Below are 12,214 nucleotides of genomic sequence, written 5' to 3' on the forward strand. Positions count from 1 at the left end.
GCTGACACACGAGTGTGCTTTCTGCGCTTGTGCATACTCTAGTAAAAAAAATCGGCAGATCCTACGTACCGTGGGAATTGATCTTATGCGAAGCATGCGTGGGATGATTGCGGTGGCGTAATTTTTCACATTGAGTGAAACGTTACGGAATGACGCTAGAGAAATGTGGAAGTGATATACGCACACTCATATGTTGAAGAGTCGCATATGTATTATATAACCAGTTGTTTACAGTTGCGTAACGATGCCAACAGCAGCATGGGTGTTACCAACACCAGACGCGGTAAGCTGATTGTAGTGGTTATATTTTTCAATACTGGATAGTGCGAACCCGAACAGGACAAAGAAGGAACACAGATGCATGGGACAGGCGTTACTCGCAACTAAGGTTCGTTTAGGAAAGTTTCCCTAGATATATGGTACGCAGCCGAGTGGCACGCGCAGGCGCACTGCACGTACGTTACAGTCACAGTTGTTAAAGTGGCATTACAGTTCCTAAGCTTATACTTGTCCGTTATGACGGAGAACACACGCACGTTTCACGAACCTGTGTGTATGTAAAGGAGGGGTTCTTGACAGTTCTTGAACAAGGTCATCATCACCGTGATCAGTGAGCACCAACAGCTGGACCAGACTTGTTATCGGATGCGTTCGTGATCGCGGCTACGAGGGTGGAAATCCTGGATGCCTCTTACGGTGAAATGATCGATGATACTTCCTGTCCTGGAGGTGGCAGCGAGGTCTTTTTATGCCCTGTCCACATCCAAGCCGCCTTTCACGCATTATAAGGACCAGGCATTGTTGGTTCTTGTTAACATAATCATATCGTGGTTTTGGGACATAAACAATAACAATTATTATTATTATTATTATTGAGTATGCGTCCGTGATATGGAATGGCATTGCTCAATCCAGCGGTAACACCATTGAACGAGTCCAGAAAAAATTCCTCAGCATATAAACCATCGCTTTGCTAAAATGACTCTGGATCTCGTTCAAGTACTGCTGAATTATTATCACTGCCATCACTTCACTGCCGACGAAATCGCTCTGATCTCTTATTTCTTTACAAGCTAGTCCACGGTATCATATCCTGCCCTGTACTTCTCAATTGTGTAAATTTTCGAATTCCGCGTTAAGTTAACAGAGAGAACAGACCGTTTCATGTACCCGCCTGCTTCTCCAACACTACCGTTCACAGAATACAAAGTCTCTATAATGTTAATTTTCTTGATCTTGACGTTTTTCATAGCCCACAATCATTGTTTTTATCCGAGCTTCGCACTGTTTTGACATAGTGTGCCACAATGTACAAAGTCTTCCCTTCTCAGTCTTCACACATAGTTGTATATATGCAATCTAATTTTTTATGCCCCGTCAATATTTCTCGTGTTGTCTTATTTTACTCCTCCCCTTTTGTGTTCATTTCTCTTTGTCTACGTGTTTTTGCTCTTTTTATTTCTGAAAACTGTCTGTATTGTATTGTTTATTTTTATTGTTTTTTTTTGCGTGCGCCAGCACAAAGACCTTACGGTTGTTCCTGGGCACGTTAAATAAATCATTGATTGATTGATTGATTGATTGATTATTATTATTATTAATATTATTATTATTATTATTATTATTATTATTATTATTATTATTATTATTATTATTATTATTATTATTATTATCACTTGCCTTGCGTGTCAATGTGTGTGTTCGCCGTTACTGTGCTGGTTGAGTCAGTATCACCTGTGGCACATACACGCATAACATGAACTCTGACATGCGGGTATGTGCCACACGTGACTGAGAGAAAGGGTTTCATGTCGCACGCGACAGGTATTTTGCGTAATTCATGTCATGACCAGTGAATCGTGTTCGTCATACCCTGCTATGCCAATTATGGTAAATTACAAGTTATGGAGAAGACGAGGAGAGCGCCCAGACGTAGGCGGCTAGATAGATAGATAGGTAGATAGATAGATAGATAGATAGATAGATAGATAGATAGATAGATAGATAGATAGATAGATAGATAGATAGATAGATAGATAGATAGATAGAAACGGCCAAAGTGCCTCAGGTTCGCTAAGAAATGCTTCGCATTTAAAATCTTCGTACCTTTCGTTCCTATTAGGAGAAGGGCCAAAGTAGGGGCTGGTTGGTTGTGCATAGTTGTCACTGGCGACGTGCCGTTCGAACACAAAAAATACGCCCTCCCCCCCCCCCCCCCCCAAAAAAAAAAATGTAGTACACGAGCGCTAACGCATGTAGTGCGCATGACGAGGCTCGTCGAGTGTGTTTTTGTGCGTTTTTCTTGTGTTCAAACAGCGCATCGCAAGTGTCAGCCATATTAGGAGCTACCATGCCCGGGGGTCGACGCTCGAGCGATATGAATGAAAATTGGCTGGGGTGTGCACACTCCTTCAAAAAAAATCTTTTATTTCGACAGCAATTATATGGACACTCTCGGCGGATTTTTGCTGTCGGGGTCGCCGTCATGTTATATATATATATATATATATATATATATATATATATATATATATATGCACAAAGGAAAGTAAATCAGAACAAATATTTTTGTAGGTCGCGACCGGGGATTCCACCCTTCGACCCCTCGCTTGGCAGCACGCAGCGTTAAACGACCTCCGCTACGAAGCATACGTCCTGCAGCATGCTAACGGCTAGCTACACACACACACACACACACACATATATATATATATATATATATATATATAATATATGTGTGGGGGGGGGGGGTTGTGTGTTTATACGACATATACCGCTGGCGGTACGCACAGCTTGGGCGTGCTTCAGCGTCTTTATCTCCTAAGAGATAGCGTGAAGGCCGCGGTTTAAAGGTCGTCACCCGGCTCGTTTTTCGCCGAAGTTTTGATGCGCGCGCGCTTATCTCGTGAGGGGGCGAATTGTGCATACGTCGTGTGCTTTCACCGCAGTTTCCATTGAAGTTACAGAGCGCATGAAGGTCACTTCGCTCGCTGCAGCGGCCGCGTTTACGAAAGGAGTGAGCTTCTAGTTGGTTGTTCATAGTCGACACCTACATCGCGCTGCTCAAACACAAAGCAGTAACAGCTGTGGCAGTTATTAGTTCGCGCTCTTTCAGTGTATATCTGTGCCTTTTCGTGCATCCTTCGTGTTTCAGCAGCGCGCTGCAAGTGTTAAGCTTTGACAGTTGTTCGCACTCGTCAAGTATGTGTTCATTTTGTGCGTCCTTTATGCTTGAGCAGCACGCTGCAAGTGTCGAGCTGCTTGCCGTCGCTCTTGTGACACTCCAAGTTGCTGCTATGGTATTCGCTGCTTCACCGTTGTGGCGGAACTGTGACTTTTAGTGGTTGCTGCCGGTAGATTGTATAACGTGCTCTTACTGATGATTTAATCATTAAGTGTTTTCGCGCTTCTTTTATGGTGGCTAACTTTGTCCGTCCGCCTTTCGCTTAAAATGCAGCTATGCTTTCTCGCACAGAATCTCCCATATATATTTAACTCGTATATTTCCATGTCAGAATAGATTGCGCATTTGAACCATCTGTGACCTGTGAAAATTATTCTACTGAGGGGAAATTGTAGTTGAGGCTGCTGCCAGTTTTGCGCGTTTTCCAACAAAGACGGTATGATTGCGGCAATCGCCGACAACGAAAATTGCCGCAATCATTTTGCCTGTTCCCAGTGATCTTCACGCTACTTGCAAGAAGAAAATACGCCATCTGTGTTACCGCACAAGAGCGCTGTAATATAAATATAAGTTTCGCATTGACATAATGAGCAGAGCACTTTTTTCGTGTTCTTAAAAAACCTAACATAATGACAGTATTGGGGTTGAGCCGTACCCTGAATAAATTTCATGCGAGCTTACTAGCCTTAGGTTTCCTTTGATTGGTAAGGTATATATACAGGGCAAATAAAAGCCGTTTCTACGAGCAGTTGTAGGATCTGAAGATTTTGTGACATTGTTTTACCCTAGAACAGAAGTTTATACTGATTTTCTGAAAGTATTGTCTTAACCACCCGTCTTCTGTTGGGAAGCAAGGCAAAGAGTATATTCAAAATACGGCTCCTCAATATCCTCTTTCACTACACGCAAAACCAATTATTGGTGCTCTACAGCTTTTACAGGGATTACAAATGCTTCTTACCAATTAGAAAGTTAACTACGTAGTACATATTGACTACGAAAAACAATTTTCTGTGGACACCTTTTTGAACAAAGTGTACCTAGATATGTGAGCACACGCCAGTTTGTTAAAAATGTATCCGTAGCAACTCACCCAGGTGTGCCTCTGGACAAATCACAAACACCGATGTGCTGAGAATGCGCTCAAGCTATGACTGGTATTTTCTAACCCCTCGTATACGTTTGCCTGAAATGGGCGCTTGATTTTGAGTACTTGTCCACTATTTTTATTGTGACGTGCCCACGTCATGAATCGATGTCATATATGTGTATTTATCTGGATTTCAGGTTCCGTGTACTAATGGTTGGGATGAAGTATGCAGATTCTCGCTTTTCACTTGTAATGTGTAAGCAGTCTACGTCTGAAATTGATTTCTACTAAATTAGCTTCTGGATGTTCTTAATTAGATTCGTAATGTTTCCCTGCTATTATGCATTTTCATACCGGCGAGTAAACGGTTTACAGGCATTTAGTCAGTACACTCAGCCACGTTCATACGTAAAGAAATCCCGTAGGCAATTAAATATTCATGGGGGAAATATCATTAACACAAAGTTCGCACTTTTTATAATTAAGATACTGCTGTTCAATTAGCGTTATAATAGCATGATTGCCACGCCAATAATGTAATGCATTAATTGCGGGAATAAATGGTACCTATGCGGGCAGAAGAGACAAGTATTAGTACGTGTACTCACAGCTGCACCTCTGAATGCACTTTCCGATGGATTTAAAACCGTTGACGTTCCGTGCACATTGGCCGTTTGGAAAGAGAAAGCACCTGTTTTTATTGGCATCAAAGTACCAGCGTCGTGTATGAAGTACGCTGCAGGGAATCGACCTGGGAGTGAGGCTGCAAACAATCTTCGGGTGTCTTTCTCCTGTGAAATCAATTCGTCCGTTGCACAATTTTCACAATCCAAATATTTACGTTTAAAAAGACATAACGAAACATACTGATATAGCAAACGTTCTGTAAGTATGATTTGTGGCGTTATTTAATTTATTCTACTCGTGGAATTGTGTCCCAAGAAAGCGAACATTATTTCTTCTTGGTGACAGTCAGCAATGACATGATAAATATTTTAGGCTGCGTATAAATGCTGTGACGTTTATATATAGACATATATATATATATATATATATATATATAATATATATATATATATATATATATATATTATATATATATATATATATATATATATATATATATATATATATATATATAAGTATGAGAGGTGGCACTTCAAGAAAACTTCATTTATTACGTCGACGTTTCGGTCAGAGCCTGACCTTTCTCAAGACGAAATGTTCGTGCATATTTCCGTGTTTATATGGACATCAAATGAGAGGGGAAGGAGGTGACAGAGAGAGAGAAGGAGCGGGAGGGAGAAAAAGTTTGCTTAGGGCCCATCAGGAGCGAGGAGTACCACGCCACCGCCGACAGCGGAGTGCTTCGCGACAGAGCTTATACTTATGCGGCGGCTATTACTCATCGTTAAAATTCGTCGCTCTATTCTGTCCCGTAGGGCTGGACGAAGAGCCGGCTCGAGTTAAAAACAGCCGGTGTGCGATTCAAACAGGCTGACCGGAGAAAAAAAAAAAAAGAAGCAAAAAAAAGGGGGGGGGGTTAAGTGGGTGTCGGTGAGCACTGTGACGCCGCCGCGTATTGTACTTTTGGGCCATGCCGAAGGAGTCTTGTATACCATCTGACTTGTTGCCGAGCCTGCTCGTTTGTCTGATAAACGACGCCCGCTTCCAAAGCGAGAAAGAACACGTTGAGTGACACTCAACGTGTTCACTCAACGTGTTCTTTCTCGCTTTGGAAGCGGGCGTCGTTTATCAGACAAACGAGCAGGCTCGGCAACAAGTCAGATGGTATACAAGACTCCTTCGGCATGGCCCAAAAGTACAATACGCGGCGGCGTCAACAGTGCTCACCGACACCCACTTAACCCCCCCCCCCTTTTTTTTTGCTTCTTTTTTTTTTTTTCTCCGGTCAGCCTGTTTGAATCGCACACCGGCTGTTTTTAACTCGAGCCGGCTCTTCGTCCAGCCCTACGGGACAGAATAGAGCGACGAATTTTAACGATGAGTAATAGCCGCCGCATAAGTATAAGCTCTGTCGCGAAGCACTCCGCTGTCGGCGGTGGCGTGGTACTCCTCGCTCCTGATGGGCCCTAAGCAAACTTTTTCTCCCTCCCGCTCCTTCTCTCTCTCTGTCACCTCCTTCCCCTCTCATTTGATGTCCATATAAACACGGAATATGCACGAACATTTCGTCTTGAGAAAGGTCAGGCTCTGACCGAAACGTCGACGTAATAAATGAAGTTTTCTAGAAGTGCCACCTCTCATACTTATACTTATACGGCAACCAAAAGCAACCACTCCTTCAACTATATATATATATATATATATATATATATATATATATATATATATATATATATATATATATATATATATATATATATATATATATATATATATATATATATATAAATATATATATATATATATATATATATATATATATATATATATATATATATATATATATATATAGCAACATCGTTGATTCAAAACGTGAGCCACAACTTAGTGGTTAACTTAATCCGATTTGCTAAATATTTCGACCGCTGGGCCGCCCTTTGTCAGGGCTAAACCCAAATTGTTGTGCCTCACAATCATCACGTATCGTCAACTACGCATGAAAACCTCCAGCACGTAAGCCTCCAGGTTTGTGCCCTGTTGGTAAGGATCAGCAAGCTCTAGCTGTCATACAGTTTTCTGCGGAGGGCTTAGAGTAATCTGCCACTTATGATCTCAGAACGCCTGACAGATGTGCTCCTGGTTCGGATCGGCCGTCAGTGCCTGCACCTAAGTAGACGTATTCCCTTACCGCTTCCAGTGGTTCGCTACATAGAGAAAACCGTTGTTTTCTTCCGAGACCGTTGAACATTACTTTGGTTTTCTGCATATTAACATTGACACTCACGGTTCGGTTTTGCCGGTTCAGTTCTGTAGTCATGCTTTCCAATTCATTCCCTGTGAGACTCAAGAAGGCAATGTGGTCAGCGAATCACAGGTTACTAGTGTGCTCTCTGTTAACTCGTACCACTAACTCTTCGCAATCTAGGGCCATAAAACCCTCCTGTAAGCACGAGGTGAATAGCATTGGGGAGATCGTGTCTCTCGGTTTTATGCCCCTCTTTATCGGAATTTTATAGCTCTTTTTACGGAGGACTATGCTAACTGTGGAGCCGCTGTATGTTTATTTCAATATTTTTATATACGGTTTGTATCCATCGTGATTCCGTCACGCCTGCACGACTGTTGAGATACTGGCCGAGCCAAATGCTTTCTGGTAATCTATGATAGCTATATACAGGGGTTCGTCGACTTTTTCTATTCGTTATTTTCTGTCTTTCTCTCATCTTTCCCGTCCTCTTCTCTAATCTCCCAGTGTAGGGTAGACAACAAGAGGTATTTTAGATTAACCTCCCTGCTTTCTCGATCTCTGTTTCCTTCCACCTCCTATAGGGTTGGTTATGTTCTGCGCATTTGGGCCGCACTAGCACCAAGACCGTGCCATGTAAATCACGACGCACGTGGCCTGCATGGCAAAAACTTCATGCTCTCACCTGTCATTTATGTTCGTCATACACTCATATCATACCATGCCAATGTTGGTATATATCAAGTTTTGGTATATATTAAAAAGCCGCGAGATCGGTAGACACGTAGGTGCGTAGACGGATCTATAGATGGATTGATGGACACGCTTACAGTGCCTTGGGTTCGCTAAAATATGCTTCGTATTTAAAACTCTTGTGGTACTTACTCTTGCACACAATGAGGCACGCTTCTTCGGTTGTAAATTTTTTTACAGGCACACTACATATAGTGTAGTTTACCCTCTTGCAGCATTCAAAGGCAGGATCATATCGCCAAGTCTGAAGCACCGGGCCGCAGCATCCAAAACGGGGCACTTTCAAACAGAATCTGGGTATTGTTCTCCCGGCTGTGGAAAAGCGTTTTACCTTGTATTATAAACCAAAGCCGTACTGAGAAAACAAACACGCGTGATTCGGAACAGTGAATATAAGAAAGCGAACTAAGGAAAGAAACGCCAATAAAAAACACACAGAACAAAGAAAGCAGTCTTGTACATACATAACACACAAATCAGCCTTGTACATACGCTGTTTACCGTTGTTCTTGTCAATGAAAGTTTCACGTGGGTGTCACCTACTTCTATAAAAGGGTTATCTTTAAACACGTGCACTTGGCCTCGCGGCATGAGATACGCTTAGGAACGCACATGGTATTTCTCAGTACCTGGTCATAAGCTTCGCACCACGGCAATTCCACATGAAAGAAGGGGCCGCACAAGCTGTGCTCCAAAGTCTACATAAGATGCTAAATACTTGTTTCGGGTAGGCATCGGAACATGCGACTAGGCGAAATAAATTACTCAAGTTTGGTTTAACTAAAGACAGAACTTGGTTAATACTACGAACTTTAGGTAATACACAAGCTTTAAGTGTAAGTACCGCAGCATTAGAAGCTTTTGTGGTACTTTCACTCATTCCTGATATGCAGAAAAACAATAATTTCCTAAGAGAACAGCATACAGGTTATGAAATTCGGGTTACGTTAGTTGGATGGCTCTTTACGCATTATTAAAATTAGCTAGTAGCATTTCAGAATCTGATATAAAATGTGCACACAGTATGACAACACAGAAAGATACACGTAAAAGCATGTGCGCATTTACTTTTCACGTCTGGTATCATCTGGCTTAGAAAGTAGGGTGAACGTTCTACTTAAAAACATTGTGCGAAAGGTGAACACGAAAGCTAAAGCACTCCTTACAACACAGATGTTGAGGGACTAATCCAGGCCTCAACTAATGGGTACTTGACGAAGCCATGTTTTTGATAGGAAGGCTTGCCATTCTTGGAGCACCTGACGAAGCACCTGCACCCAAGTCACTGATGAAGACAGATCTCACCATTTTAACGTAGGCTCCAGATATACTCCTTGTTCTATGATTTTTTATTCAGCAGTGCTTACACATGGAAGCTTGATACTTACGTTTGCAAATCCTACGGCATTGTTGTATAGTTTTAAAAAGGTTATCGCCACCGCCGCAGAACTTCGGATCAGTCATAATACACGCTGCTTTTCTACGGTCGTAGTACCATGCATCTCCTAATGGGTGGCAAGGGCGAATATCAGGTCGTTTGAAGCAGTACCTCGGTAATTTGCCAGGCAACTCCGACGTGCTTGGTAGACAATCTGAAAGTTAGCAAAAAATATTATTTAGAAGACCGCTGGTAATAAAAAATAACCACTATACACAATGCAGCTGTGCCGTTTATCTTGAGCTGAGCGTTAACATTTTAGGGTTATAGTTAGTTCCAGGCAAGGTCTATCAGAAAGGTCGAATAGCGGTCCGCTCTGAATCATAAATCAGTGTAGGTTCTAGATCACACTTAACTCTGCTCGCCAAATCGCAAGTCCCATTTTTTGTCTGGTTGTTCATGACGCGGCATGGCGTTTCGTTAATTTTTATTTCATCATTGATTGCATCTCAGCGCCATAAAAGTTCAGTTGAGAAGGACGCCACCTCTACGGCTGGTGGTCAAACCGCTCCTTTAGTTTATAAAAAAAGCGAGTGCGTAACAGTCTACTTAGCGCATAAACGCTATTTCCATGGTTTAATATATGACTACCGTTGCACATCACTTTACCACACTGAAGCTCTCCGCATTCGATGTAAGAGTTTATTAGGGGAATTAGAGTAATGGGGGAACTAAACTAATAAACTTAGCTTATCACTTTGAGAGGTAATGGGACGATTCTGTCTCACTTTTTCTTCTTCAGTAAAAGCTTCTCTCGCCGCTACACCTCGCCATCAGCGCTATGATTTTCTGCTGCCGTGGGAGAGAAACATTTAGGAAACCAAGAAAAATATTTCATACTTACAATAGGTGGTGTCGGTGATGCGTTGTGTGTAAATTTATTTTGTTCTGTATAATTAAAAAAACTACTGTTTCATTGCGTGCAAGATAGCTGAAGTTCCAGATTTATGGTATGTTTCTCCTTTTCTGAATTTCGAGGGAAGCAGTTCTAGCATAAAACTATGCATTTTGTTTCAAAATTGGAGCACAATACCGGCCAATAATTGTGTCGAAATATACTCGAACGAAGAATGAAGCAGTTTCTTGCTAAGCCTAGCTACATAACAGGCACGAATAAATGTTTTTCAAGTTTGATGAGCAATATTACGCCACAAAACAACGCTTTATCATGGAGAAGGCCCTGAAATTCCTTCTTTTCCTTTTTAACACGAAAGTGTTTTATGCCGGGGTCCACCAAGAGTTCAGTGACGTATTTCCGTCACGGAAATGACGTAGAAAAATATACACGATCAGATCGCAAAGAAAAAAAGGTACCGTCAACGGGCATCGAACCCACGACCGCTCGGTCCGCAACAACAGATGCCGGGCACGCTATCCACTGCGCCACGGTCACAGACTCTGGAGGCTTTACGAACGCGCCTTTTATATCTACCACTCTCCCGGTCGGCGGGGTGGTGGTGACCTCTGGGAGTGGTAAGGTAAAGTAATTCGTCATTGCTGTGGCCTCCGCGACTAGCACCTGCAAAGCGTTACGCGTCCATCCCATTCCGCGCGTTTTCAATAGAAGTTGAATTTTGCCAATTCCTTAACACACCGCGAGGTGGCGATCTCAGCCCAAGCGTCGTAGGGTGCCTTGATGCGCGTTTTGTTGTAAGCGTCGAAAAAGCGTTGGCCTCGCTCATAGGATCACGCTAATAAATAGCAAATATAGCTCTGCAACGCGCGCCTGCCTCACCTGGCTGTAACACCGCGTTCCGTGCTCACGCGCTCGCCGCTCGCCCCGAGAGAAATCGCGGCCGGGCTACCGGGGCGGCACGACGCGCTTTGCGTTTCCCTCTAGTCCGGCCGTGGTGTTCAATCACATTTTAACATGCCTCGGGATGGCGACCATGTTCTGCGTTCAATATGTGACGCTCTTCTGGCTATCACACCTCGTTCTCTGATTACGCTTTCACAGTTAACTTCTACAGCTACCACAAGGGTTTGTTTAATCATTTAACATGGACGTTAGTCGTCGGGATGGAGATGTACCACCAATCATCAAAGTAGGTGCATACACGTTAAACGGCGCCATTAGCTACATCAATATACATTGTGAAAACTCTCTTTGTCAATGTACAGTAAGCATTCAGTTACTTCTGTAAGAGCACGCTTAACTTTCGTGTTATTCCGATTCCTATGACGGAGGGATCAACCGTGTTTTTTTAACACTACGGTACCAGTGGCTACGAGACCAAAAGCTGTGGCTAAACCGTTTTTACTGAAATGGAGGGCCGAAAGAAAAGAATGACGAGATCATTCCTCTAGACAGTCAGGAAGCGAAAGGGAACGCGAATATACAGCATCTAAGAGAAAAGCTAATACTTCAGACCTGGATGGATTTCATGAAGGCAATTACAGGATTCAGTGCATTCGCCGACACCATATTGATGTGGCTTTCCTTGATCCAAAGCCGCAACTTTAGGTATGGGTGGAAATTCAGGCATCACTGAACTGCTCGTCCTTATCTACACCGACAGAAGAAAGAGAAATGAGCTAGCATCGTTCGTGTATGCGAAGAGGTCAGACAGAGCCGCTTGTACAGCCCAACAGGCGCAGGCGCAGATTGTGTACCACAGCTAGAAATTAGTTGCACCAGAATTTTTTTCTCACAGTTTCTGAAGAGGCCCTCTCTACCACTTGCCTCGAACGTTGTCGTGCGAGAAATTTGGCGAAATGATTACAGCTTGGTGCGGCCATAAGACAATGGGGCTGGTGTTGACCCACTTTTTCAAAGCTACGTCATGGGTAAATGGGATACATACGTCCCACTTTTTGCTAGCAAACTAACGGTCGTATTTTGTGGAAAATTGCTTCATACTGTTTCTAAGCACGTTA

The sequence above is a fragment of the Rhipicephalus sanguineus genome, chromosome 11, assembly GCF_013339695.2.
Source record: "Rhipicephalus sanguineus isolate Rsan-2018 chromosome 11, BIME_Rsan_1.4, whole genome shotgun sequence".
NCBI lineage: Eukaryota > Metazoa > Arthropoda > Arachnida > Ixodida > Ixodidae > Rhipicephalus > Rhipicephalus sanguineus.